Here is a 26,398-nt window from a genome sequence, read left to right as displayed (position 1 = left end):
TGTAAATTTGACCAAAGCTAATTTTACCCTAGTGTCTAGCTATGAGATCATTGTTCTACCAGCAAACAAGTTTAGCCTCATGCTGCCGCATATTTTATGACCAAGCACAACTCGGAGCAGAGCCTGTACTGCCTGTCAGGGGTTCTGCCACAGGATAAAAACCCACCATCGACTTCATTTAACCATAAAGCTCTGATGAAACTCAGGTTCCCTCTAATAAGGGTGGGTGGGTACTGCCAAGATTTACGGAAAAATTAGGCACCCATAATATTATAATAGAATTGATTGTGAGAGCATGAGAGTCCTGAACCATTTTAGAGGTGCTTTTCTGCTTTGCAACCAAAGGGCAATACAATCCAGGGAAGAGAACAAAAATTATTCACACTTTCACTCTATTCCAGCCAGCCATGCACACAGTGCTGACTCAGGAGCGAACATTAAAAAGCAGGAGCCATGCAGGAACTTACAAATCCAACTGTACATCCTCCAGTCAGGGTCATTACAACGGTGTCAAACAGGTCTTAAGCAGGAGGAATGAACAGGTGGGGGGAGATTTGACAGCAGGGGAAAAACAGTGCTGATAGAAGAGGCCCAAATAACAACAGGTCCAATCGATAGGTGCAGCCTTCAGACTGAACTATGATCCTGAGGTTTTCAAGAAGAAAAGTGATAGCCCATATCAAAAGTTAATGAGGAAGACATGGTGCAACAACAACGAAAGAGAGAACATTAAGATATCCAGCGCAGCACCCACTTCTGCGTGTCTGTAGAAGATTACAATCCTCCTTGGTTTGTTAGGTTTATAACTAAAATAGTTAATTTTAGACATAATTGCAAACAAGCAAACAGACTCAAAGCCACATCTCTAAGAAAGCTAGGAGATGGCAATATTATTGTGGCTTATTCAAGGTACTAAACCTGGCCATAGGTAAAACAGTATTCAAAGGCTGCCCTCAGTGCTTCCAGAAAATCATTCAACACTGCAATGATGTTTTGCCTAATTGTGTGATGAAGTTTTATCTTACTATGCAGAGAAGTTTAAACCAAATTGCTAGCGCAAGAAGATCACAGAGCTTTAATGATGGACTGAAACTTGAGAAAAGACGTTTGTATTAACATTTGACTTCCAAAAGTATCCAAATCACTTCAATAACAATGTGTTTGTCTTCTATATGAGATAATGGATAAATAGCCAAAAGCCTTTACATCGTTGTTGAGTAGATCATCAAACTAGTGTCTAAACTAGGGATCCAATTAATCTCTATTAAATAATTTGTCAATAGAAATAAACTCATTGCCATTTACGATAATAATGCCAGGGTGGTTTTTTTTTTCTTAATACCATTATGAATAGGTTTTTTTTAATCAATGTCCAAATCGCAGTCCCCTTAAGGTGGGAGGTATTCAAAATTCAGAACTTGTAGCAGACTTCCCTCTCCTACATATACATTAAAATACTTGTTTAGCTTTTGTGAAAATACCTTTCTTCTTGAGACAGGAACAACAAATTCCACTTCTCCCACTCACACTGAGGAGAATACTACTCCCTAAACTGTGCCACTTAATCCAAAACAAACAGCAAGATATCTAAAATATCCCTTAGTTTACTAAGCAATGTAAGACTGAGAGAACCTCCTTCGTGGGACAAAGGAGAGAAAGAGCATAGATTCAAAGGGACTGTAAGGGAATGGGTCTCGCTCATCATCAAGTACCATGGTCAAATTTGTAAGTGTTTCCACAGAAAAACAAGCGTCAGAAGGACATCCTGGGTTGGAATGTGGCAGAACTGACTTCCACAAGCTCAGGAACGTTGCTGGTTTTCACGATAAAACTGTTAATCTTGCAATAAAGTCATTTTTTAATGTATTTTGCACTTGACGATGAGCTCTCCTAGCACTGACCTCAGTGTGTAGCCCTCCACAGTAACAAGGCTGTGGAAATATTGCTAGAGGCAGGTCTTGAACTGCTTTCTTTTGTCTCTCCATTTACTATCTGCAGAAAGATACTACCAGAAGCAGGGAAAGGCTGTAAAACTGACAACATCTTTTTAAATTAAAAGGCTTTTAGTGGTGGTATTAAAGGGGCTATCTGTGCTCCCAACAGTGGCTACAGCAGCTGCATGATGAAAACATCTAGGCAGGTACATAATTTAAAACAGAAAATCGACATCCCTCCCTCTTCAGGAGAGGTCAGACTTTACATTTCATTAGGTCTGTTGGACTAAAGAAAGAGAAAAAATGAGGGCAGAGTGAAAGAAGGAGGAGTGGTGAAGGACAGAAAAAAGACAAGATGAGAGAAAAGAATGGGGGGGGGGGGGAGGGAGCCGGGAAGGAGGATGAAAGAGAGATGACATCTGAGTTGGACAAGGGATGAACCACAAACCCAGTCATTGCCAGTGTCCAGGAACAAAAATAACTGGTGGTTTGTCCACCAGCAGCAGGGCAGCTGCCAGTGTGGCGGGACGGTGTCTTCCCCACGGCACATCTCCAGCCCACTTCCAGATCTGACCCTTTCGCTGTGCTGCACGACACTCAGGGTGTTCTCTCAGTCCCTGTGGTTGTGGTTAGGAAACTGCCGCATGTTGGGTCTCAATAGAAAAAGTATTTTAATACAAGAAAAACAGGAAACTCAAGCACATTTTGGGTCTAATTCAATTTCAGTTCCCTGATTCCTTTATTTTCTATGGACAAAAGGCATGTAACAAAATTATGAACTGGGACGTGAAGAAAGCAGAACTGTGCACATGACAGATAAAGCTGGCTCATTATATGAAAACTGAAGCCATGCAAAATACAAACTCAGAGCAGATTAAAACACCTCTCATCCAAAAAACCAGTTAGGACCAGTCAAGCAAATCCCAGCACCTGGACAGAGTTTGAGCAGAACGTATATGAACTGGCACAGGTCACGGTTTCACAACAGCAGACCAGATTATGAAGAAATGCAAATATTCTTTCTTCATTTCAAGCTGAAAGCAACCTCTGGCTTAGGAATCTCCAGAGAGAAGGTACGAGGTACCAGTTCAATGTCAGCCGCCCAACGCTCTCTTTGCAAGAGCATCGGTGCATTTTAGTGCTAATGTACTAAAGCATGACACTAGCTCAAGATAACCACAGTCTATTGAGAAACATAACAATAGAAATAAAGGAATAAGCGCTTCATGCAATTTGCTAGGAATGTAGTTTGGACACCAACAGCCAAAACAAACTAAAATGGCAAATGCAAGGACTCTATTTTGAAACGATCTGCAAACAGACTCAGCAGCTTTACGGGGGGTCATATTTTCCACAAGGATAAACTGTCCTTGAACAATATTTTCAGTGTTCTGGCTACTAACATGCTTTCTTTTCATATGGATTGTTCTCACCTCCTCTCCTTTTCCTTGAACAAATATTTACTGCGACCAATAAAATTTTGCTCTCCATTTATGAGTTAAAGAGCATCGCGTTCCTACACGCTCTTTCGTATTTCCATACACAGAGCATACGTGCCCGCAGAAAACAACAGCTCTAAATTACATCTGGTGGCATTATTTTTAAGCAATCGTATTCACTGTAGATTCCAGACCTGATTCATCAATATATTGAATTCAATGTGGTATTAGATCCCTGAGTGAGCGGAATGAAGCACCCAGCTCAAGAAAGGTGATGACATATTTCACCAGAGATAAAGCATTTCTGGGAGTATGTGAAAGAGTGATGCAGTGCTCCTCAGCACGGGAGTAAACACATCACCTTCACAGGGAACTACCAAGTTTAATTTTAAGAAAGCAACCAAAAATGTGTTTAGTGAAATTATCGATACACTTCTAAATGTGTTCAAGGGTTTTAACAGGTTAGAGCTTAAGTGAGCAAATCACAGCCTGAGAGATGCCAACAGACTACTAGTGATCAGCATGCTGGACTCCCATCTGCTACTCACTCCTTAATTCACCTGTTGGTGTTTGCTGCTTGTTGTCTTGAAAGCTGCAGTATACAAGTTAGGAATAGAAAGCATCTTTACATATGAACCAAGATTGTCCAGCACAAACAGGTGAAAAAAGGGTGAAAATTTCACAGATTAACATATATAAACATATATAGCGTGTCATCTAAACCTCTTCTTTTTACAGGGCAGGGGACACCCTTGTCACACCAGGGCCCGCCACTGTTTCTGCTGTATTTAAATAGCTTTGGGGAAGTCAGGGACTGTGCTCCACATGCAGGTCTTTTTTGCTGAATTCCCCTCCAGGAGCACAGAGGCAAAGAGGAACACATCTCTCATGAACACCTGCAACCCGCAGTTCCTTCCTCAGGTACTTAAATAGATTTTCCTCACGCTACAGTAAAATGAGATACCAGCTGTTCCCCTTCGCACACCCCATACACAGTGATACTGGCAAGAAAGAAGGTGCGAGCAGCAGCAGCAGGTTCCTCCAGGATGCAAAAGCAGAACTACGTAAAGCATTAACATCTATGCTGGACTTGGGTTTGCTTTGCAAAGCCCAACTGCTCTGCGGGGCCCCCCAGAAGAGGCATCAGAGGCACGCTCGTACTCAAACACCTTGTGTAGAGTTGTTCCTAGTCTTAAGGGTCTCTCTCAAGTCTTCTGGTCTTTACAAGGGAGCCTCAGCAGCCACAGACCCTCCAACACGGCCTGTTGGGATGGTCCCTCTCTGGAGGAAGAGGCACACCCACACAGACAGCTGATGCAGACGGGTCGTGTCAGTATCCATCACCTCCTAAAAACTTGATTACTACTGACGGTAACTCGGTTTAGGGCCCAGCTCAGCCTGCTCTCTGAAGTGATCAGCACAGGCATGCTTGCTTTCCTGTGTGACACTTCCACTGGTGGTGGACAAGCTGTGGTTTTAGTCAAGATAACCAGACTCCAGGACAAGGCGATGGCTGCGAGGCAAACACCACGCTGAGCCCCATGGAGAGGGAAGCTCCAGCTTCCCTGCAGGTGGAAGGAGGAGAAACGTATCAGCACGGGCCCTTGGTCAAAGCAGAAGGGGGTGAGAATTCCCTTCCAAAAAAGAGACGTCTGTCCAGCAAGAACAAGGACATAAAGAGCTCACGCTACCTGCTCTGTTCTAGGAGATGAACACACCACACAGCAAAGCCCTCGGCACTGAATGTCAGTGAAGTGTTAAGCAGCAAGAAAATAGTCTCAACCCTAGCATGCTGGAAAGAGCAAAAACTATTGGCTTTGGCACGCGTGCAAAGCACATACGCCCGGGCTGCCTCGAGTAGCAAGGGCTACAAAATGCAGGGCTGACAGAAGCATTGGTGAGCGGGGCTGAGGAGATGCTGCGCTGCGGGGCAGAAAAAAGGATATAATCCCACGTGCTGAGCTCAAAGGAAATCCAGATGGTTTCCTGATAATCTTGAGAGTGCGAATTTCAGATCCATCAGGCCAAGAAAGGGGAACTACAAGAGAGAGAGCCACATCACAATGCTTAGGAGACTTTCTGTTCACAGGGTTACTGGACTCTAAGGTGGGTTTTGTACTTAGCAGCAAACATTTTCAATATTAACACCTCTATGACAATTTGACATTTGAAAGCTGTGTCACCTGAAACCTTATCTGTCTCACTTGAGCAAATTTACCTCCTGTCAGACACCAAAAATCTTTCCTTTTGCTTTAGCATGACTTTCCCTCCAAACTCGTAAACACTGCTTTACAGAGAAAACATCTTTCCGTCTATTATTTGGCCACTATCGAGCAATTATCAACAACAGTATAGTACGAGTCACATTCATCTACGCATCATGCCATGCATACAAAATGTTTGTCTTTTAACTAGTTGCTAATCAAGTCACAGTGCCGGTTTCAGGAGCTTTTCACGCACATCTGAGAAGAGACAGTAGGCCGAGCAGTGGCAAGCAGGTAGCGTGCAGGTGAGAGAAGAAAGGGCCCCCTTCCTTGGTCTCTGCCCAGCATCCCCATAAGCCTGACCCCTTTCAACCTGTATGAATAAGATTTCATTCATTTTCATAAAGGAGATGCTATTGAACAACTACTAGGAAGTCATTAAGCACTGTAAAAAACTAAAATAGAAATATTGTCGTCAAAATACACTGAATAATTGCAATTTGTGATGCGTGAGCTTTGCTGTGCTGGATATGTTAACCTACTAAATTGCAAAATTAATTCAGCCACAAAGGGTCTCCCAGTCAACCATGCAAATTAGCGCAGTTCTGTTCATACTTTATATTTCAATGGTGTCTTTAATCAGAGGATCTCAAAATATATTTGTGATCCATAATTAGAAGATGTACTATATTTCCTTGAGCTACTGTACAATTATGGCACAGACTGCTCTACTCTCATTACACTTTCTCCACATCTGCAACACTGTTGAGTGGTCTCATGCAACACCAATGAGCTCTGACCATGGCCTTGTTTCTAGTTTCCAAAGGTGCTGGTCATACGACCGGGTGTCTCCGCTGTGAGTACGAAAGATACAAGTTGGTGGGAGGATATAAAATTCACAACACTCTTTTCCCACGTGCCTATTTCTTGCAGTTTTCCAGTGGGATCCTCCAAAGGAGGAGCAGCAATGGAACTGCAATATCAGAGTGTTTGCGTACACATGTGGACACGTGAGCTGCAAATCAGCACCTCACACCGCAGAATCACAGAATCATAGAATCCCTAGGTTGGAAAAGGCCTTTGAGATCATCAAGTCAAACCGTACATCCCACCATAACATCAGAGAAGCAGACAGGTAAGCCTAAAATTTACCATTTGAAAACAACCACATACCTAACTCGTCGTGCTAATCACACGGAGAATTACTCATGGTGAAAGCGATTTAAAAATCCAATTTAGTTTTAACCACATATTCTTATTTAAAGGCTCGAAGGAAAGTATTATTTTACAGATAGAGATCAGAGACACCAGGAAACTCACCTTCCCACAGTTGCATTGTAAGTCTGTGGCCACACCAGCAACTGCACCACTCAAATTACTATTAATTCTTTTTACAACATCAGTGCCTAAAGACCACTGAGAACAGAGCGCCTCCAGCCTTACCAGGCTCTGAACACACAGAGCTGCAGTCAGGCCCTGCCTGGAGCTCTCGCAGCCAAAACAAAAAGGGATGGAGGAAAGGCAGTAACACAACCAGCAAACCGAGTGATAGAAACAACTTCAGAAGAGGTTCATTCATGCTTTTTTCAGGGTTTAGATAAAGTGGAGTGTGTGGAAGAAGCAAGAAACTGATGGGCAAAGATATAAGGACAAATAGGCCAGGAGAGCTGAATATAAAACAGGGTGGACATGGAGCCAACACGAAGTGAAAAGACTGTGGGAAACGGGAAGACGCAGAAAAAAGAGAGCCAGAGCTGCAGCAAGAGAGGATGGGGTGCAGAAATCCTCCAGACGTGCAACAGGCTCTCACAAGCTTCTAACAGTCCCTATTTCAGCAACTCTGGTAGCTGTTCCTCTCTGTGGTTCAGTGGAGGCACCTCTTGTGTCCTAACCCTCCTCCGAGCAAAAGAGCTCCCTGCACAACTCTGCATTGAGGGAAGCGGGATGGATGGGCACCAGCCAGAGCCCATCTACTTCCCCATCTCCTCACAGCCACCTCAGCTCCGCCTGCTTCTGCAGCTGCTCCACCAGCTCGGCCACAAGCCCAACCACAAGCCCAAACTTCTCTTGCTGGTTGGTTCACCACTGGTATCTCACACAACAGGCCTGTCGTGAGCATGCTGCAAACACATTGCATGCTCCTGCTTCTCTTCCATATCCACAGTGCTTCCCTTTCTGATTCAGATGAGCAGAAAAACATGCAACGGATGAGTGAGGAACAGAGAAAAGAGGAGAAAAATGGATCTTTCTGGCTCATCACCTAGATGGTCTTTTAGGTGTGCTGACAAACATGCAATCCTCTTAAAAGCTGTTCCTATTAAACCTAACTGAATTTGAGGGACAGGCTTCTATCTTCATCATTTTTTCATAAAAGCTTTCAAAAAATCACAGTTAAAAAAAAAAAAAAATTGGACCCAGGCGTACAGCAGATCATGGTTTATGTTAGTTGGAAACAGAAGATGGAGGCACTGCCACTTACCTCCACATCCCTGTCCCCCATGGGAGGAAATGGAGTTCAAGGGGGTGGACGTACAGCCATTTCTCGCAGTATCTTGCCAATCCTCTGCCTCGGGGTCTATTATGATTAATGCTGATCCACCACCTGGAGTCTACGTTGGCCAGTCCTACTGTTTTTCATGGCGAGTAACCATAGTAAGCATCTGTAAAGGATCTCCACCCACATTTTTGAAGAGTTCTGGGACTGCTGGAAAGTTGAAGCAAAGTCAAACTGGGCCCCAGACCGCACCATGTAACCGAGTCCTCCATGGATCCACTCTCTGCTGAAGGGCTTGTAGCAAAGGTTTCCTCTCCCTTTCGCGTAGGAGTAGCAGCAAGAAAGGGGTTAGAGCAGCGTCGCTTTTCAACAGGCAGCAGGTAAGAGAAGATATTTTCTGCTCCCAAGCCACTATGAATCCTGTTCAGCAGCAAGTTGTCAGAACCCTTCAGACAATACGACACAGATCACTGCCTGTAAAAGGTGACCTAAAGACAAGAATATCAAAATTAGAGCAGCAAATTTACAAAACATTTCAAACAATTTATCGGAAGTCATCATTAAAACAGCCACTCGTGGGTAAGAACAAAACCTCAAGTAAGGGTTCACCCTCAAATGCTTTGAAAAGCCATGTGCTGTGTTAAAAAAGACCTATTACAACACTAGCTGCAACCTATTCCCAACATCCAGAGCCAGTGACCGTATAAAACTATCAGATTAGATTTGTATTGTAAAGTTTCTACTAAAATAACGTCACGCCTGATAACGCTGATACACCACACACTGTCCGTAGGTAAATCAATATTATCATTACCCCCCTGAGTGCGACAGTCAAGCAAAGTTTGGTAATCAAAGCAGACTGCATTTAACAGACTATCAGAAATATTTATGACATCTTTTAACAACTGCAAGCCTAAAAGCCAGGGCCCTGATGATTCAAAATACAAAAGCAGGATTTTGACAGCACTCAACGGAAAGAGAATTTTCTTCCTCCTTTTGGCACACCACCATCAGATCCTTCGCATGCAATCAAGCCCTCCAATAAATATGCAAACAGACAAACAGACAAACACGTACGCATTCCTGGGCACCCAAAGCTTCAGTAGTGAAGAATTACCATTGCTTGCAACTGTCCACAGCATCTGAGGATCCGGCCCAAGGAAAATAGTCCATCAGAAACCAAAAAGCACCAGTTTCAAGGTAGCTTTTGACAGATTAACAAGGCGGTTGTTTTTTAAAAGAGCATCTTGACAATTCATGACAGGTCTTCAGCATTTTTATGTAACAACAACCATGTTTCTTATCTTTCTGTCCAGTCACTAAAGCACATAGGTCAGTATGATCACAAGTTTTGTAAGGTTTAAAAACTAAAATCTGCTTTTGATGCAGTCTGGGTGGGTTCTTTTTTTTTCACTAAACCGGTTCATAAGAAGACTTTGTCTACTCATCTGTTTATTCTCAAGAAGTGTAAACTCCTTAATTCACTGCACATTTAATCGGAAACCCTACAGCCCTGTGATGTATCCAGAGCCCTACCACCCAGAGAAGCTGTGCCATTTGATGACACATTAAACAGTGTCATTAGTGGGAGCAACTTCTAAGTATAAACATGGAAAATCTTTACAAGCAGTGGTCAATTGCTCGTTAAAGAAACTGTCAGACGGTCCCCTCTTCGGCTGGTCACTACCACCCCTCTGAAAGAGGTAGCTGCCCCCACCATTCTTATTACAAAGGCTAGCAGGTTAATTTAACCCGATGAAAACTCTTTGCTTTAAGCTGGCTGATACTACCCCAAAGCTGATTCTCACTGCCTCTTTCCAAATGGCTCTGCCAGGGCAACAGCATTATTAAAGAACTAACCAGTAACAAAAAGGAAAGAACATCTGAAACCAGTGTGCTGCTCTGCAGTGATGCCTACCACATCCTACAACAAAAACCAGCATTCAAAGATGAAATCTGCAGGCAAACCCAATCTTTGCCTGCCAATGCCTTTGCTTTGAAAGAGATTAAAGAAAAAGTAATTGCAGTGAAAAAACACTCCTCCTTTATCTAAACAAAATCTGGGGAAATTCTAGGAATACAGACCTTGGAGAAAATGGATATGCTCTGGAAATAAGGTTCTGGAAATCATTAATAACTACATGACTTCTCTTATGGTAATGTTATAATTTGAAGCTAAGGAAACAGTGAATTTCAGCAGGTAGATCTGAATTAACCTTCTCTAACAGTCAGACCTGAATGGTAACTTGACAGCAGAGCTCAGCCACAGCAAGGTTTTTACCTTTATTTTTGTTTCATTCTTGTGGAACTATGAAAGTGGGTTTTTTTTTTTTTCAATTTCAGGCTGGTTTCTGTTCTTCAAATTTTATGTTTCTGTACAATTGTGCAAAATGCTGAGTGTTCTGTTCATTTACACAAATTTCAAATTCAGTTTCTAAGGCTTTCTCCTGGAAAATGCCAATTTCCTCTAAAATGCTTCTTTTCAAGGAAGGGAGGAATAATTTCCGAGCTTCCTCTTTCTCAGGATGGATCTCACTTCAAACTTGCAATAATTTGTCACCTTCTATTTCAAATTTTGGAACACTAAGTCACAATGATTTTCCATGTAGCCGGATCTTGAAATAAAGTGGAGGAGGTACTCGCATGGAGCTTGCACTGGTCTGTAGGTTCCCCCTGTGGTTGTTGATGAAAATCACCTCTTGACAATGGCAGCGTTGGACTTTGCAGGAAAGGAGATTTGAAAGAGTGGGGATAACCAGTAGAGAACAAAAATCTTTTCAGAGAATTTAATACTTCTACTCCACTCTGCCAGGTCCGTACTGTCAGCAAATCTCAGCACAAATATAAATTGTGGTGTTCAATACTGCTGTAAATTCACTCCTTTATGTTCCTCCCTTTCCTTCTTTTAATACTAGTCCAATGGAAAATGAAACCACGTAAGTGTTCAACCCAGGCATGGAAACCAGCGTTGCATTATGCAGACAAGCAAGGATCTCCCTGATTTCAAATGGGAATCTGCAAAGCCGAGCGAGACCAGTCCAGGACTCCTGGGGGAGGGTGCCCCGTACCCCTCGCAGCTGTCCCTCGGCTGGGACCTGCCTCATCCCTGCTGCTGCAGCCTCGGGTCTTTTCACACCAGCAAACAGCACTTACGCCAAATTGTGAGGTGGTTTTATGAGGTGGAAGGGCACCAGCTACAGGCTAAAGAAAGGCCAATAAACTCCTCCAACTTGTAAGAAAATAACAGATTTAAACCCAGGTCAGCTGAGGTGAAGGGCAAGTGCATTAATCGCCTGTATTAATGAGGCTCTGTGTGCCCGCGGCAGCACTCAACTGGAAAAGACAGTACGTCTTGCTGTAAATAAGACAAACAAACAGCAGCTACAACAACAAATCTTCCCCCGATTTCTTTTACTTTTCATTAAAAGAGTAATCTGATTTTTATTAAGTCCTCTTCAAAGCCCGCGTGGCCCGGCCTTTGCGACAGCACGTGTTTACACTGCCGATACGCTCTCACCCATCCATCGCAGCCCGGCCAGCGCCTGGAAAGGAACTTCAGCCAGTTTTGTTCTTAAGTGATAATCGAAGAAATCCTCCGTCACGTGTGGCGGCAGTGTGAGTTGGCCATGCTGGGACGAAGAGTCATGCAGATGTTACCCAAATGCTTCCATTAACTTAATCTTCCTCAGAAGAGCCCTTCTGCTGCCAAGTACTTAAGAGTGTCACTTGGGATTTAGATGCCATTTCTGTTCACTACTGAAGACTGGTCATGTGTAGGAATCTGCAGCCCTGATAATAGGGTTTACAGAACACCATGAAAATAGATTACTGGCTGCTGAAAACATTTTAAAAAGACAATGTTACCTTTTACTAGTCTGAAAGCGCTTTCTGGCATGGAAGGCTTAATGGTTGGGTTTTTCTGTTATGTTTTCTAGAACACCAGCTTGGAACAAAATAAGGATCTTTATAATAATTAGCTAAGATGCTGATGGTATGATACAAGAGTCTAGGTCATTAAGTGTTTTCCTTGACATCATTTCAGAAAATAAAACTATATTTTGTGGATCAGGTTTTTTCAATTGTCCTGGCATATGCTGTTATCTCAGTAATGAAACCAGTTTTACTTTTTTCCTTTTTTAACTCGGCTGTTATGTGGGAAGATGTAGTAGTATAAAATAGCAGGAAATAGTATGAGTAAATTTCACTTGAAAAGTTTAGTATGTGTTTTAGAGAAAAGATTAACAAGTCCTATTTTTTTAAAATGTCTTTTTATCTCCATTTTTTTCATCTTGCATTTGCTTCAGCCAAGCAATTCCAACAGTTCAGAAGGACAGATGTTCCATCTCATTCTACTCCCAGACAAGTCACTCTGTAAAATTACATTTCTTTTGTTTGATGGTTTAAAGACCATCCAAAGTCTTAAAGGAGAATTGCAGAGGAATAATCAGCAATGTGTTTGGATCTAGTTTCTATGCTGGATTTTTTTTTAGTTGCAGTACTCGGTGAGAGACAGCCTCAAATTTATTTTCCACGTTGGGGTCCTTCTTGGTTTGCATCTATATAAGTACCATGAGCCTCGCTGCAATCCATGCAGAATGTGTATATTTTTGCTGTTCAAGGGTGATGTGTTCAGGATGTGTTCGGTGATCCACAGCATGCCAATACACCTCACAAGGAGAAAAAAAAGATTTAGAATACATGACTATGCTGACTGGCTAATCAAAGCCTACTCAGTAAGGACATCCAGATCACACAGCTGCAGTTCATATCACCGCTAATCTGCTCGTGCTGATACGCTGCTGCGACAAGGCCAGAGAGGTAGAAACCTTTGGACCCTACTGTCAGGAACCACACACCTGCATTGGCTCTTCCTGAACAGGTCAGAGATGGCAGAAGAATTAAATACAAAGTCTCGAGAAAAGCAAATTAAGACTTTAAAGTGGTCACTTAAAGTGAGCAACTCTCATGCACAAATCACTCTGTGTGGGTGCGTCTATATTACTGCCTTAGCTGGGATCACAAAGACCCTTCTGAGTCGAACATCTCAACCATCCCCATTTACTGCGCTTAGGTTCACATTGCAGGGTGGTCTCAGAAAGATGTGTGCCCAAGAACCCCTAATGTACTCACTTGGATTACGGGCATTCAGTCCACAGGACTGGACCAGCACCAGTCTGAAGTACCTTCCGAAAACGTGCATGGCATGGGCGCCAGGTCCAGAGCAGCGACGGTCTCAGTCTGCACTGCCTGCCTATGCACACACACAACCTGGATCACACCAGATGAAAGGCACATTACTATTAGAGGCCTTCCAGGTTCTTCATCAGGTAGAACCAGAGAACCATAGAATCGCAGGGCTGGGAAAGACCTTCGAGGTCATCCAGACCAACCGTACCTGCCCGCTACTAAATCATATTCCTCAGCACCTCATCTACCTGTCTTTTAAACCCCCAAAGCCTGAGAACCCGTTCAGTGAAGAAGTTTTTCCTAATGTCCAATCTGAACCTGCCCTGGCATGGCTTGAGGCCATTCCCTCTCGTCCTACCACCTGTCACTTGGGAGAAGAGACCAGCACCCACCTCTCTGCAGCCTCCTTTCAGACAGTTGTAGAGAGGGATAAGGTCTCCCCTCAGCTCCTCCTCTCCAGGCCAAATGACCACAGTTTCCTCAGGCGCTCCTTGTAAGCCTTGTTTTCCAGCCCCTTCATCAGCTGTTTCCCTTCTCTTGATGTGCTCCGGGACCACAATGTCCTTCCTGTAGTGAGGAAAAAACATTGATGTTTATAAAATGGAAATAACACCTCATATGCATCTTACATGCTTTAAGTCAGACCACACGAGCTTTAGGAAAGCACAGAATTAGCCCCAGTATCTCAACTCTTAATAATAACCAATCAAATCAATTGACTGCAGCTCATACGATCTATTAAATATATTTGATTCTGGCATATAGAAATATATTTCAAATTAGGATCTTAAAATCCTGTTCAATATAATGTCCCCCTACGTGAATTCTTTCTCAAAATACAAAGGCTTACATTTACTAACACATCCAGCATGAATTTGTTGCTTAAAGCCCCAGACCTGCAAATATTTACACACAAACAAAAACCTCTTTGCATGTGAGCATTTTATGTAACCCCGGTGTTGCCTACATATAATAAACCTTAATGCACACATCATCATTTTGAGATCAAGCCACGTAATCATGGCACATACTCAAGATCAAGACCTCCACAGAAAAGGCTCACGCATCCTCTTATTTCTGTCACTGAGATTCGCCACATAAAACCGTGGCAGATGAGTTCAGGCCAAACCATTCAGCTTAAGGCAGCTCACGGAGCCGCAGAGAGACTCCTGGGTTTATCCGCCTCCCCGTATCAGACACAGCTTGTTCAAGGCACACCAAGAATTTGACTCCTAGCTTTTGAACTTCAAAGGCATCACTAGAGATGGTGGCAAGGTACTTCAATGTTTGACTTGGGCTTTTTTTCCCCCTCTATTTGTAGCTATTTTGGAACTATCGGAGTTAAGCACGTAAGAGTCCTCTACTGACAGTGGAAAGAAACGGGACCCTTGAGGGTATCGCTTTTACGTGATGTGAAGCCCACTATTACAGGAGTCGACTATGGAAATAACCAGGTGTAACAGCGGCAAAATTCCTGCCATCCTAACGTCACTAGGAATTTTACTATTGGTTTCAACATGAACCAATGCAGCGAGGTTTCAAGGCAATTGTGGGTACCCTTTAGTTCTTTAGCACTATTTACAACAGCATTTTGCCTTCTCTCCTTTCTCTAGCAAGAATTAAAAGGGAAAAAAAAAAAAAAAAAAGAAAGGATGCTTGTGTTTGAGTGCAGAAATAGAAAATGGTTATTGTGTTAACCTCCCTGAAAAGCAAGACAGCACTCAGTGAAAAGTGTATTAGGTCAAATCCAATTATTTAGTAACTCCAGAGAGGTCAATGGAATTGCAGCACAGATGAATTTGGTCCAGTGTTGCAAATTAAGAAAATTGATCTGAATTCTGCCCAGGGAATGTGCACTGACGTAAAACTACACATTTAGCAGATAGGAAAAAAAATCAGCTTACACCACAGAGGATGGAGTCATGCTTGCTCTGGCAGTGCAAATCTCTTACCGAATGCAGCGGGCCTGCTCCTCTAATTTGTAGAAGCGAGACTTCGGTTTTTCTTTTCATAGTTAGGTATAAGAATGCGATCACATTAGGAAGATTTTCTGTCATCACTTTTCCTTCAATTACAAAACAGAACACACAGGGTAGGGGATATTATGAAATCACAGTATTGGACTGCATCCCAAAACAAGGATTAAATAAAAAGGGAAATGCAAACTTGTTTCGTGACTGTGATGCTTCAGTTTCACTCAGGTATTTCTGACAAAAGTAATCACTCATGCCAGAGTTACAAATGTGTGTACCCCCAACACGGGATGGAAGAAAATGTGGAAAATACATACACATTAATAAAAGCAGAAACCCCTTTTATTAATTCATGGCTAATCTTATTCATCTACCAACAGTATGCTAACGGACTGAGATAACCTGTAGCTCCAAAACACAGCAACGGCCCCTTTCTTCCCTCATTCCAGTGCGTTAGAATTTCCTCTCTACAAAACCTACTGCTCAGCTACAAAGCAAACTTTCATCTAATAATACAGCTAATGCTCAACGCTTAGAAATTGCATAACTCCTTCATCATTAAATGTAACAGAGCTTATGAACTTTCAAAATCCTGCAGGTATTCTTAAGACTTTGCACAATTGGAATTGCAAACTGGGACCCTTCTGGCTATCCAGCTGCCCGGTTCCTTTTGAATTCCATCGAGTATGGTACTCGCCTGCTTTGGAGGACGTGGGCCCCAGTCTTCCCCAAAATAGCCCATCTATACTCAGAGAATGAGGACATCAATGTGTTTTTTTCAGGCTGAGCCTTGAATGAAAAATGTGGGAAAACCTTAAGGAAAAAAAACTTCCTGTGCAATGATAGCGACTTATCTTCAAGTATCATCTGCTTTTTAAAGTTTCAGACACTAGAAGGACTAAAATATCACATAAATGTTACATTTTAAAAAAGGAAAGTCCTGGAAGTATCAAAAATAAATGCAATTCTCGGGGGCAAATTCTGTACCCTTTCAGTGGGAGTCAGCCTGGGAGAGTGGGAGTGGAGTCAAACTAACTGCTAACAAAGTCACTGGGTTCACTCCTAGGCTGGTGCTAATTTCATTAATACACCACACAGAAAACTGTAACTATTTACAAATAATTTCACAAATACATTTTCTAAATTTACAGATTAATAATTCAACTCAAAGTTAAATTTTGCTCCGGAAAACAAAAAAAGCATTTTTCAGTAGCTTCTAAAGGCCCAGAATTTAAAAAGAGGGACCGAAGCAAACATCACCTCTGTATGTTCTGTTGATCTTTTGTGAGAATTGGTTTAACATTAACAATATACGCTGCACAAAAACTCATATGGGCTGAACATTGCAAGGCTGCCAATTTAATTTGAAATGAGTTGACAGAAAATCTCTAGGCCACCAAATGCTATTATAAAGCACTGTATTCTCATTAAAGGTCTGAGCCCTTTTCTTCTCTCCCCGAGGGCAGACTCCTCGTGAGTCTGTCCCTCTGGCATAACATGTGATAGAGCTAATCTGTCTTCACTTGGACAGCGCTGCGGATATGCAAACCCAGGTGGCACTAATAGGTTTACAGTAATAACTATGGAATTGGATACAGTATGTTACACTGTGAGAAATTCCCACAGATCAATTTTTGTGGTGAAGGTTAACCAACAGACACAGAGCCATAACATTCTTTTTTTCATGGGTCTGTTAACAATTTTATGGTTTTAAAAATAAAAGAAGAAAGACTCTCTCATATTTGGACAGAATACAAATATTTAACTTTTCAAACATATCTACAATGTATGTGCATAAAAAATACTCTCTTGGAAAGACAACTTCTGTTGTCAGTTATTCCAGCACAGATCTGGAGGAATTCCATTGGCTTCAAAGAAAGATACCAATATAAATGAGAGCAGAACATGCCCTCCAAATGTATTTAACATAATACCACGCCACACCGTTTTGTTCGTACACTTTAGTGGCACTTTCGTAACTTTATTATTGGAAATTACAACGAGAATAAAATTAGCTGTATAACCATAATGAATGCACTGTACGATTGAAAATACCCTTGTTGTAGTAAAGCATTATAGGCAGAGACATGAAATTGTGACCTGACCATTTGTGGTCATTAGAGATCCCATGGTACTCTTTGTAAGATTAGGGGTTTTAATCTCAGCGTGCTGGCCAAATTCCAGCACGGGTAATTACATTCTCTCTACCTAAATTCCCTGCATTTCACCCAAGGTGGCTGCATTTCCATGGTGCATGAAGTGTTCCTTACACGTGGATTTTAAAATTCTGTAGTACTCGCTAGCATGAAAGGTGTTATACAAGACGCGATATCCTTGTTACAATTAAGTTAGAGTACATTCATTCCAGAAAAACAGAAAAAGCCATCTGTCAATCAACCACAACATTTAACGTACTGATTAAAAACATCATTTCAGCTCAAGAGGCACTCCTGTATTGTGGTATGTTACAGTCTTTGCAGTCATAAATTCCATACCCACGTTAGCTACCACAGATGGAACATATTGAGAAGTTAAACACACAACGCCGGTGACTGAAGAGGACGTACACAACCACACTGCAAATTCACCCAGCGTCTCAGCCCCCAAACGGCACTATTACCAGCTCAAGCCAAAGCAGCTGTCTCGCCTGAGACTAACAAAGAGATCTCCTCCAAGGGCTGTAATCATCTACGAGAGGGAGTTCTGAAAGTGAAAACAAAGCCAGACAAAAGAAATCCATTTGTATTGCACAGCCACCCGAGCACTTCAGAAGCAGGGTACCTGTCCACCTGCAGGCAGGACGATGGGCGACTGCCGATCCAAGCAATTTGATTCTGACTCAGATGATTCAGGTAGTGCCTCCTACTTCAACACCTACTCGTCCTCACTAGTAAGCAAAGACATATGGAAAGAGGGATGATGTACTACGCAGCACCGCAAGATGGTTTTCCAGCCCAGAATGCCACCTCACGTACGCTTTGTGCCTATGATTTTGTCAACCATTTTGGTTCATCTTCTACAAAAAGAAATGGACTGGAAGCAAAATAATACAGCGTCACAAGAAAGAGCAGTTGTGAAAAACACTTCTAAGCCTTCAGTTCACCAGCGTCTCTGCCACAGTCAGCTTTTCCAGTAAGAGGCTTGAGATTCCTCAAGCACGGAATGAAATCATTAGAGCAGATTTGAGTTTCATACACTTAATTCATCTACTAAGGGGTTAAAAAAAACAACTTTCAAGATTGGTCAAATCATTGATCCAATAAGTCATGGGCCAGGTCCGGAGATGTCCACTCTAGCGGAATGGCATATTCCTTTGGATTCACTGAAACCAGTGACGCACAATTCAATGTAAACAACATCTCACAGGTTCGTGCGTGTATGTGTAAAGTGATCAACAGACAAATCACTCGTGTCGAGCGGTGCCATGTGCAGCGACTGACAGTAAGTGCAGCTGGAAGCAGGAAATCACTGATTTTCAATTGATATTTAAGCAGGAAATCATTTACTATTGATCGTTATTAGGTAGGCACTGTTGTACTGAATTAGCGCAAAACGATCTGATACATAAAACCCCTACCATTAATTTTAGCAACATCTTTGAACAACAAATTATTATTTTCCATCCAAAAAATTTAAACAAGAAAATTTCAGTAGGAGATTTTTCCTACTTTACTTCTGAGGAAAAGGCCTCATTGAATCCTCCAGCTTTAGAGAAAGGTCTGACTGAGCTTAAAGCCAGCTAATAAATCAGTTAATTAAAGAATTGGCAGCTCCTGAAATGGCTGCCACATTTGCAGTTACCCCCATCCAAAACCAGCTTTTTATCTCAGTTCTTCTTCCCCTTTCAGTGAAATTCCACATCACCTGTTCCTACAATATCACAGCATCAACCTCTGAATTTCCTTTATCTTGAACAGCTCTCTTTTCTGAAAACAAGATATCTGATCTCCTGTATTACACGGACTCTTGAAACTACACCTTACGCAGTTTTATTCTTCCCTGACTTATCTTCACCTCTTCATCTTTTCTCCATCCCCAGACATCAGTAATCGTGTTTTCCCCAATTATGCAACCCACATTTCCCCACACAAATCACCGTGCTAAAACCACTGTGCTGCTTTGTTCTGTACCTGCTTATCTGCCTTGACTACTCCCTTCCCTCTATCGTATCTGCCAAACAGCACAAGTTTCCCAGCCTCTCCTCCCTCCTTCCAAGCTCTCTCTAAAATGCCCCACATGAATCCTCCTCCCATTCTCATCCTCCTGCCCTCCTTGTCTAGGCTTTGCTCTCTCTTTTGTTCTTTACCAAGTTACCTTTCTCCTCATTTGTCACTCACTCGCAGCACATTTCTCCCACAAAGCATCGTAATGTAACGCTACAGAGAGATCTTTACATTAATAAGAACGGTGAATATGCGCCCCGTGTATTTCACACCGCTGCTGTCTCCCCCAGCCTACTGGAGGCTCCGTGGGGCAGAAGCGTTCCTGCCCTGTCTGGATGGGACCAAGCACCCTCTTGGAGCTCAGCAAATGACAAAGCAGTTGTGTATCTTAAAGGAATGAGATAAGGCAGTGATAATGACCATACGCGCATGCAGTAACTTTTTCTCCAGATGGATCCCAAAGCACTCTATACCATTTGCCAATTAATGGTACAAAATGATGTATTTACATAGGAATCATTTCACCCACGAACAATGGCACAATGCCAGCCGTGCCTTAATTGCATGGAGTTATACAATACAAATTTAAGACAGGAAGTGAAGACTCACGTCATATTTCCAGGGAGAATTAGGGCTGGCATATTATAATTACCAGAACTGGTTGTAAATCGCAAAGAAATTCTCAATTTAAAAAATGACACTTGTCCCCAGAATTTTGAAAACATCCAAACCATTTTTATCTGGTCAATGGAGAGAGGAGTTAAACACAGCCCAAGCTCTGAACACTTCCAAAGATTGCTGCCATTTAAAAAAAAAAAAAAAAAAGGCAAAACCTGGTGTATTCCTGAATAGCTTTAATAATCCTCAGAACTGGAAAGTAGCCAGGACCTGAGCCCTCTTCAACAATCGTCGTAGGATTTTACTCATCATAAACTGGGACTTCAGATGGCAGGAAATATCATGTTGTGGAAAGCTAAAAAAAGCAACTGAATTGTGCATTCACATATCCAGATTCAAATTATAACTTAGATGAATTAGCTTAATAAAAGCTGAATTAATTCCTGCTCATTTTTTTCTTCACGTTGACAAATTCACAGGCAAGTTTACTAATATTTAAACCAAAGTTGGGTGAAGTCCTGGCATCAGTCAAATCATTCAGAGTGTTTTCACTAACTCTAGCAGAGTCAGAGTTCTGCCCACAGTCCACGGGATGGAGACTGAATAACAGAAAAATATTTTGAATAAATTATTCCCTAATTACTAAAAATTTATGAATAATTTATTTGGAGAAGAGTATTCAACCATACATAAAGCTTGTCAAAGAGGGGCAAATGTGTTTCCGAGCCATTTATTCAACAATTAATGGAAAAAAAAACTATTCACAAATGTCATTCAAATAGCTCTAGACAACAGTAACTTGGTTTCCAGTTGACTCAGTATGTATTTTAGAAAAGCGCCAGGTTTTCATGCACACAAAGCTTTCTTTAATTATTTGAGAACCTCTTGTTTCTGTTTTTCCCTCTACCCTAGCAAAATAAGCTCTTTTTCCAGTACCACCGCCGCTGTTGCAGGCCTGACTTGCTTTGACTGCAAGCCCAGTATGCGGCTGTGGTCCTGGGCTTGAAACGATCCCTGCCTTCGCCAAGAAGCCTGAAGCAAAGAAAAACGAACCTATGGATGTTTCAACTTCTGAACACATCCTAGGTGGGAAGCAGAGAGGAAACGCACCTCCAAACAACAGCATGAGTCAGAGGAAGCACAGAAGAGGTGAGACAGAGCAGGTAGCTGCATCCCTCCACAGCCCCTCTCTCGCTCGGACTCGCGTGCCTGGAGGGACCCGGGAGTATGAGCGCACAGCCCGAGCGAATTCCCGTTCTCAAGCCACAACGTGATTCATCACAACCACTGGCCAACTAGGTCGCTGTTGAAAATAAACCCTGGCGTTTGGTGCAATTGTACTTTCTTAACGATAGCGACGTTAAACAGAGAAAATTCTTTTTGTTATCGCTGTTTTTCCAATATGCATTTAAATGTAGCGCTGTAAACACTGGCTGGTGCTACTGCCTCAGTGGGAGCTTCTCAGTGCCTTGAGTGCAGCACGATGGAGTGCACTCATCTTCCAACAACTTGACACTTTTTTTTTTTCAAATGCAACTTAAACAATAAAGGTCAGATTTAAAAACACAGCAAGATAAACCACTCTGCTTTACTTTTTTTTTTTCTTTTTAAGTTAGTCACTCGCATTTGATGAGTATTTCCAGGGTACTGTAAACCATCAAGGTTAAACAGAAATGAACTGCAAGTAGAATTTACCTGAAAAGGAGGGAGAGGTGGAAGAAGGGCTGTTTGGTGCTCTGATAAATATGGAATCGGTCCTCTTCATATGCAAGGTGTGCAGAAACTGGCGATTTATTTCTCGTGTTCTAATTAAGAACAAAGGCAAAGTGAAATGAAAGAAGCAGAAAAGACGAGAGCACAAGGTTGTATAACAGCTATTCAAAAGCAAAAAAAGCCAGCATTTTTCATCCAGGTCTGCTTTAAAATAATGGCACATAGAACCAGGTACAATATTTTCTTAAGTTAGACTTGTATAATACAATCTGATTCGGCATCTAGATTATATAATCATCACCAGAATGTAAATGCTATAATCCTCGTGACAACATCTATTCTACCTACTCTTTTTGCTGCTATTTTGGCTCGATTCTAAGAAATCATACCACAGCAAGTATTACTTTTACTAATAAAGGATAAGTGTAGCTGAGTACTGTTAGCAAAACATTATTTACCTGAACAAACAACTCCCTAGAAATGACGAATACACACAATAACGCGCATGCTTTCATTTCCACATAATATACATCCATTAACACTCACTGTGCAATAGAAGTTATCAAAGCTATGTGCCCTGTATCAATTGAAAGAGCTTTATATAGCTGAGAACGATTTTAAAGTTAAGTACTTTTTTAATCCTTGGACTGTTTGTCAGCCTGTACCAGAGAAGTGAGGTCTGTGGCTGGAACAGAAGTAAAAAGCGAGCGGCGTGCGTCACAGTGCAGGTCACCCCTTCGGTGGCATTGATCCATCCGAGTCACACCTGAAGCCGCCCAGCGCCACGGACAAGACACTGCCGGAGGTGCTGCCTTCCAGAGGAGATGTACAGCCCTGGCGTTAACCTACGTGAAACCGGCAGAAGGATGAGGTCACAGCAGGGCACAAAGGGTGCAATTTGGGGAACCTGCTGATCCCCGAGCAGCCCTGGTGCTTAGCACAGCTCTGGCTGGACCCCCGTCCCCTGACCTCACTGATTAGCAACATGGGAGAAGGAAGGAGATGGGGTTTGTATGGAAGATGAAAGAGCAACTGAATCCTGACAAAAACAACCTTCCCGAGACCCCCTGTGTCTAATGTCAGTAGTTAGTTTGTATTTTCGCATTTAATTTGGACACTGCCAGACCAAGGTCTCCCAAGGCACAACCTGTCACCACGCTGATTTCAACAGCTTTAAAGTGGGATACGTTTGTTCTGCTGATTACGTTCTAAATTGCCATCATCTCCTCTTTATGCTCGTAGCATTAGACTGAGATTTCTTCTGAGCGTTTATTTCAAGCAGCAGCCTTGCCACACATTAAAGCGTTCAAGGTTCTGACCATTTCACCACTCAGCCCCCTGGAAGAAGAGAAGCCTGTTTCTTTTCACCTCCTCTCTCTCACAGATCAACGTTCAGGTCCCGTGCATTCTCTATGCAAATGATCCCTCTGTAAATATCCTGTTACCCAATATTTACCACACTAGTGCAGAGTCCGAAAGGTAAATTTGAGCAGAGGTGATTTCAGCCCTCAGAAATAACAAACCAAGAAATGCTTTGGGGACGGCAGGCACATCGGATTCAGTACCCGCAGCAGGGCCCCCAAAGCCACCCACAACACACCTGTTGGTACTGCTTTACTTCTCCAGGACCCCACTCGCTAATGAAACCGCTAAAGTATTAAACAAGGAGTTTCACAGAAATCACTACAAAAAGCCTTAGCATTTATAACTCTCCTCTTGCTGCCCTGACACAGCCGAATTCCCATTCAAACCACCATCGACGTGGAGCACAAAAGGTTTCTTCCTAAGAAAGGGACAGAAGGCAGAACAAATTTGTGTCAACAAACCGATAACAAGGAATTGAATTTAAAACTTTCATAGAAAAATTAGAAAGGAATAATGGAAATTAATATCCACATCAATTAAATGAATCACCTCTCCGAGGTCACAAATTCTAGACCATCCCGTACCCTTGAGAGCAGGGGGCAGGCCAGGATAGGTGCCACTTGGCAGAGGAGATACTGAAATGCTTCGGGAATAGCAGCTTTAGTGTCGTGACAGCTGCTGCAGCCTTCTACATTCAAATAGCAGAGTAAAACCAGCTCTAAAATACACTGCATTTATCCTCCTGCGGTAATGTTTTCTTCCACAAGAAGGCAGGTGCAGGGGTCACTGCTCTAACCAGGACACCTCACTGGACCCCAACAGAGAAGAGCCTTCGCTTCTCAGACACACGCTACGAACCTCCAGTGCCAGGGAGGAGCCCCAGACCTCAATTTTCCAAGGGTTCCCCCTTTCCAGACCGGGGCTTGTTCAGCACATCGACGCAGGAAAGCTAAGGCTGTTCATACAAATCGTCTACACGTGAAGACTTTGCCTGAGGAAGGAGGCCAGGATTGGACTCCTCTTTATATCCTCTGTTCCTACTTCAAGCAATCATTTCAGTGCACGATCCTACTCCATTACACACCTCATTAAAAAAAACCCAAACCTCTGTTTCATTTTGCTTTCATGAGCAATTTACATTTCATTCGTGATTTTTAAGCAGAACACCCTTGGCACCGATTTTACAGATGACATACTGGAAAGGTTGGGGGGTTTGTTGCTTTTTTTTTTCTCTTAAAGAAAATAGGATTAGAGGTAGAGGCTTTTATATTCCACCACTTCTGAGACATATGTTTTGCTCTCCCACCAGTTATGGAGTGATTACTGGAGTGGCACAAACAGATTTTTTTTAACAAAGTGAAGGTGTGATTTTCTCAGGTTCTGTGAGAACATGCACACTTATTTTTACCAACCCAATCTGTTTTCCAGTAGTTTAATGTCCGCAGGGTTTATAAGGCTATCTTAGGTGTCGGATTCAACGCAGCTTGCAGGGTGCTACCTGACTACAGAAGTTTAATGAAAAAGACATAGAGAAAGCAGAAATTATGCAAGACTCAAAGTAATTCGGAGACATTTAAATACACAAAAAGTCTGACCCTCTTTGCCGCTTGACCATATATGGTTCTCCAAAGCTTGAAGGCTCTCATATCATAAATACTTGCTTCATTCTAGAAACCTCACTGAAGATCTATCCCTAAATAATTTACATATACAGCCTGACTTTTGAAAGTATTATTTTTACTCCACAAAAAGGAATTTGGTCTTATAAACACTTACTGCCAGAAACAGCAATTCCCATGCGTGAAATGGGACTTGATTTCTTGCACCTTGCCTGTTTAAACAGGCCACAAAATGTTACCAAAGGAAGAAGTGAAGAAGATCTCATTTTCTACCAACTCACACCCACTTTTCAGGTATACAGAAACTGCGACAAGGAGATTTATCTACAAGGCAGGGTAGGGAAGGAGCTCACACCTGAACTGGGCTGCTCATTCATTCCGGATTGTCAGCCAAAAAAATCTATAAACACACCAACAGAAGACAATGCTCCTCCATGAGACGCTTAAAGCTAAATTTTGGTCTGTTATGCTGAATCAAATTTAGGATAACCACTTCAAATGCAGTGAAGTTACTCAGGACCAGAGGAAGTGAGAACAAAATTTGGCACAGATTGTACAGGGAAGTAGTCGGTTAACACTTAATCCTTGGTGAAAATCCTCAGATTGTGTCCGTGCAAAGAATTTATACTGGTTTAGAAAACAGTTTATCTGAAAACACCTTCGTGGATGTATTTCAAGCTACTGATATATCAGTTTAGCTCATAATTTAGCTAAACAAGCTAAACTGTAGGTTTCCTGTCTGGTTGAAATCTCTACATTTGAGCTTCTGCAAAGTTTTGAAGCAATTTTAAGTATAGTACTTGCGAAAAATTGCCTTTTTTGGCACACCACTGAAACACTGTAGGTAGACAAAACTCTTATGTAGGACAATATGCCTTAAATATGTTTGCGCTCCATGGCTTTACTTTGTCAGTGCTACTCAGACACAAGGTTCGTGGGGTAGTTTGTTGACACAGGATAGTGCAGCCCTCCCAATCGTGACTTTTCCCAAGAACAGTCTTCATCCTTACCTCTGCGCTGAGGGATCGGACAGTAAGGTCAAAGTCATTAGTCTCTGATAAAAGCCTTAGCAGGTCCCACTAAGCACGCCTGGTAGGATTTTTTGTTGTTGTTGCTTGTTATTTGGGACGAACAGTACCCCCCCCCCTTGCAAACCGGGAGTTAACACCAGTTAATCTGGCTGAGCTCACAGGAGCAGCAAAGTCTTGTGTTCAGCAGCAGAGTCGATGGAGATCCTTTAGCACAGGGGGAAAGGCACTCCAGAACCCTCTGAAATGCAGTTTTCACAAAACGAGAAGTTTGACTGTAAAGCTGACAGGAAAATGGAGACTGGGGAAAATTCTACACATTGAAACTTCGAGGACAGATAACCCTTCTGCAGGAAGTATCTAGAGATACCCTTGGTCACGTCGTCTCCAGGCCTCTTGCGATGCTAAAGGAACTTCTGACTTCAAAGTTGTCCTTATAGCTTTGGGTTTTCCCTGCTTGCCTTTACACTATTATCTGCTACCGAAACAGCTCCTCAGTGGTGGAATCAATGACATTTCACTCGGGTTTTTTTCACATAAGATCCCCATCTCCTCTTATCCCACTCCCCTCTTTCCTATTGGCTTTACCAAACTTGTATCAGACAAAGCTATGAACAAATAAACATTCCCCTGTTAAAATTTACTATTACTCTTTTATCTA

General features: G+C 42.3%; 1 long non-coding RNA gene across 23 annotated transcripts in view; it reads right to left on the bottom strand.

Moving 5' to 3' along the window:
- The window catches only part of LOC128851851 (uncharacterized), a 352,018-nt gene extending 326,214 nt beyond the window's left edge, over positions 1-25,804 (bottom strand). For 11 of the 23 annotated variants that reach the window (XR_008449361.1, XR_008449365.1, XR_008449364.1 and 8 more), the window contains exons 1-7: positions 22,357-25,803; positions 21,708-21,817; positions 15,211-15,323; positions 13,651-13,825; positions 13,202-13,339; positions 10,353-12,738; positions 8,057-8,559 (exon numbers count right to left, since the gene is read on the bottom strand). This is a non-coding gene — a long non-coding RNA (uncharacterized LOC128851851). Of the gene's footprint in view, positions 1-8,056; positions 8,560-10,352; positions 12,739-13,201; positions 13,340-13,650; positions 13,826-15,162; positions 15,324-21,707; positions 21,818-22,356 lie in introns of all 23 variants that reach the window. The other 12 variants (XR_008449357.1, XR_008449363.1, XR_008449367.1 and 9 more) reach the window with 6 other exon arrangements.
- Between the last annotated feature and the right edge of the window lie 594 nt (positions 25,805-26,398).

This window comes from Cuculus canorus, chromosome 3 (genome assembly GCF_017976375.1).
Source record: "Cuculus canorus isolate bCucCan1 chromosome 3, bCucCan1.pri, whole genome shotgun sequence".
Classification (NCBI taxonomy): domain Eukaryota; kingdom Metazoa; phylum Chordata; class Aves; order Cuculiformes; family Cuculidae; genus Cuculus; species Cuculus canorus.
The sequence above is the reverse complement of the archived record's forward strand: the minus strand, read 5'-3'. Positions and strand labels throughout refer to the sequence as shown.